This window comes from Eptesicus fuscus, chromosome 8 (genome assembly GCF_027574615.1).
Source record: "Eptesicus fuscus isolate TK198812 chromosome 8, DD_ASM_mEF_20220401, whole genome shotgun sequence".
In the NCBI taxonomy this organism is placed as follows: Eukaryota; Metazoa; Chordata; class Mammalia; order Chiroptera; family Vespertilionidae; genus Eptesicus; species Eptesicus fuscus.
This window is the reverse complement of record NC_072480.1, coordinates 94,943,718-94,947,976: the sequence shown is the minus strand read 5'-3', so window position 1 is coordinate 94,947,976 and position 4,259 is coordinate 94,943,718.

Here is a 4,259-nt window from a genome sequence, read left to right as displayed (position 1 = left end):
TGCCTTGAGGTCCTCCATCAAGCCCCGCCAGGTGGGGGACATGGCCTGAGATGCCCTGTCAAGCCCCGCTGGGTGGGGGGCATGGCCTGAGGTCCCCAGTCAAGCCCTGCCAGGCGGGGGGTTGGGGGGTGCAGCCTCAGGTCCCCCGGCCCAGCACTGGGAGGGGGGCACAGCCTCAGGTCCCCTGTCAAGCCCCATTGGCAGGGGGGCACAGCCTCAGGTCCCCCATCAAGCCTGGCTGGGTGGGGCCACGGCCTGAGTTCCCCCGACCCAGCACTAGGGGTGCATCTTGAAGTCCCCCATCAAGCCCTGCTGGGTGGGGAGGCGCAGCCTCAGGTCCTCTGGCCCGGTGCTGGGGCAGGGGTTGCAGTCTGAGGTCCCCCTGCCTGGTGCCAGGGTGGAGGGTGCGGCCTGAAGTCCCCTGTCAAGCCCCACCTGGTGGGGGGGGGGGAGAGAGCTGAGGTCCCCCGGCCTGGCTCTGGGGCGGGGGGAGCAGCCTGAGGTCCCCTAGCCCAGCACCAGTACGGGAAGCGCACCTTGAGGTCCCTGTCAAGCCCCACAGGGGCAGGGAAGGGCGTAGCCTCAGGTCCCTGCTGATTGCTCGTTAAGGCTCCTTATGGGAACTTGGCCTCAGCTGTGGGTGCAGCCACCTTTGTGATGGAGTGATGGTCAATTTGCATATTCCCTCTTTATTATATAGGATTTGTAAAAGACTTGGAATGTGTAAGGAAGAAAAATGATTAGAAGTGTAGTCTTCATAATTTCAGTAGCCATCCTGACAATATTTGATCAGATTATGGAACTTTTTCTTCTCGCCTACTCTCTAATTCAGGTAAGGAACAAGTTAGAGAAGGAACAAACACACTGATAATGCATACACAGTAGGGGAGGAAAGAAAGGGGTGCAAAGGCATGAAGAAACTAGCTCAGATACGGGAGCGCTAGTACTTTGAACACTGTTAACCAGAAATGCCTACCTGTCTCTTAGGCTTCATGTTTAACAAGAAAAAAACAACATTTTAGAACGTTTCTTTTTTTTAAGCTGTCTTTCTTTTTTAAGTTAGGTTATTTATGATCAATTTACTTTCGTTCTAAAAGGGCTCAGAGGACTGCCTCTTGACATTTTAGCGACAGAAATAACTAGCGGGGTAGTATGACAAAGTGCTTTACGTTGAGAGCATCTGGGAAGTAAACCGTGTTGATTATTGGTGAGAAAATGTCCTGTGTGGTATGTATCCCAGAGACAGCCAGGCTGGCATTGCTGTGCTGGGTTCTAGAGAGTGGGCATAAACTGACTTCCATAGAAAGAAAGAGGAATATTTGGCTATACGTCGACATACGTTTAACGTTTCCTTTTGAGAAATAGGTGCAGGCCTCAATTAACCTTCAATTCATCCACCTGGTCTTTTCTTCCAACCCTCCTGTGTGAGTTACTCACCCACTCACCCAGCAACATGAAACTGGGTCTTCTTAGACTGCCTTTCCCTTCTGAGCTCTGTCCCACTCCAGCTCATTCTTCAAGGACTAGTTCAAGGCTTACCTCCTGTATGAGCTTTTGCCTTTCAGGCTCACAGTGATCTCTTTTCTAACATAAAGAACACGTCTCGAGCAGAGCACTCATTTGGTTCTTATGTTATTTCCCTAGGGTTGCCATTGCAACACAGACTGGGTGTTTTAAACAGAAATTCATTTTCTCACACTTCTGGAAGCTGCAAGTTCAAGGTCAAAGTGTCGGCAGGGTTGATTTTATTCCGAGGACTCTGTGCTTGGCTTGCAGATGGCTGGCCACCTTCCCTGAGTGTGGTCACATGGCCTTCCCTGTCTGTGTGTCTGTATTTTAATCTCTTCTTAAGGACACCAATCATATTGGATTAGATGCCCCTCCGCATGACCTCCTTTTAACTTAATTACTTCTTTAAAGGTCCAAACACAGTCACATTCTGAGGTACTGGGGACTGGGCAGGGGACACAATTTAGCCCCTAACAGCTCCCATTCATAGCTTTACACTTTGACATTTCACCTTGCTATTTGCTATGATTCCTAACTGATGATTATCTGTATGGTCCTTAAAAAGATGAAAAGCTTTAATGTTCTGGATCAAACGTTATGCTTCTTTCTTGACAGCACATAGCAGTAAGAAATGGCATCACTGCTTTTCTAAGGAATGGTTGGAGTCTGTCTCCAAATTACTTCTTTAAACCATTGTCATCTCTGGTAATAGCCTCTTCTTCTATATAAATGTGGCCCCCTTGAGAGCATGACTCACTCTGTAGGTTAGAAATTACAGAATGGTGAGCAGATAGCTGCTGGGGCTTCATCTGGAGGAAACGGGAATTAAGGAGGAGGACTTGCTCATACAGCTATGATGTGCACGTATACAATGGGTAATGATATTTGGCAGTGAACTAAGACTCACCAGTAATTACTTCTGGATTTATTTTATACTATCATGTTACAAAAAATAAAGAAACAAACAAACAAACAAAAAAAGACAGTCATGATGATCTCTTAAAATGGGATTCCAAGATCTAGAGGAAGTATTTCTTAAAGTAAAGCTTCAATTTCATTGTGTTTGTTGTTGGAAACTGAGGCCAGGATGCTTTGGGCAAAATCTTAATGTCATTATTTATGTAGTAGGGTGTGGGTACTGGGAAGGCCACTCAGCTAGGTGAGGGGCTAAGACAATTTTGATAGTAGATTTTTTTCCACTACACAATTTTGATAGTAGATTTTTTTCCCCCACTTTTCCATCTGGCAAATAGCTATTCATTCTTCAGTACTTCACAACCTTTATTCAAAATCTATATGAATTGTAACTTATTTAAAATTTTACCATCCTGAGTAGATTATGAGATTATGAGGGTAGGGATAGTCTTATTCATGGTCAAATGAACAAAGTGGAATGATGGGACATTGAAAGAGCTCAATGGATCAGTAACATGATAATTGAACTTACTGTAGCATAGTAGCTCTACTTAATTTACTTAAGCAGTTGCTTAGTTCACATTTTAAATTTAAAACCCTTTCCTTTAACTGGACACAGTATTTATAAAATTATGTTACTCAGACTGAAGCCCTGCTCCATTCAATAATGCATCCTTCATTTGACTTCATATTGTATGTTACTAAATAGTTGATTAATTGTCCAAAAGAGCTCAGTGCTCTTGGAAGCCACTTTGCTGTCCAGGGGTCATTCATCAGGCATCAAATGACGCCTTCCTGAGTATCCTATGGATTTCAGGAAGAGTTCTGGGCTCTGCTTTCTCTGCAGAACAGTTGACTAAGGCAGGGACTCAGGAGTCTAACTGCTTGATTCCCATCCCTGCTCCATAACTTACTAGCTGTGTGACCCTGAGCAAGTTACTTAAACTTTCTGGATCTCACATGTAAAATGAGGATAAAAATAGTACCTACCTCATAGGGTTATTGTGAGAACTAATGAACTCTAGATACATAAGAGTCCCCACTCTATTTCTAAGATGTGTATTAAAAATGCTTGCCACTCAACAAGTCGGACCTATTTTTTGATTGATTGAGTGCCTATTTTGTCACTGACCTTCCCCTGTGGACGTTAATCCACGAGCCACCCTAAAACCTGGGGCTTCAGCATCAGCTGCTCCTTGATCCATCCCCAAGGGAAGCCCTCCTCGCTCTCTTCCCCAGGATCAGCTCCTGAGACCAAGAATGAGGTCGGACCCCCACTCTACAAGTTCTTATCTCCGATTCACCATCTTTGTTTCCAGTCCCACTCCAGTTCCTTCTTATCTCCATGGTCATCTCTTTACGAAGCCTGGGAACCTGCTGGGACATAGAGGAGGGATGAGGGATGGGACACAGGAACAGCAGCGCGCAAGATTGCCTGGGTGCCCAGGGATGGCTAGCATCTTTTTAAGGCATTGCACTTGGTTTTGAGTCTCAGGCCTATGCTCTGGCTTGGGGTCTTTTATGTATTTCATGACACTTCTACACATGCTATAAAGAGGCTCCTCTCTGGATGGCTATAAGGGGGACAATCACCATTTTATGACCTATCTTTAAGGCTATTTATCCTCTAAAAAAAAAAAAAAAGGAGCTTCAGACTGGAACTTTGGAAGGACTAAGCAGTGATGATTAAGTAAATAATGGCCTGTTTATTTTAGGAACAAAGTATCGTACAAGTTCATTTAAATTTTAAAATCTCTTGAGGAAATATTTTCTCTAAACATTTCTTAGCAGAAAAGAATGTTGAAACATTTTTAGTCCAACAGAAAAAAATATAT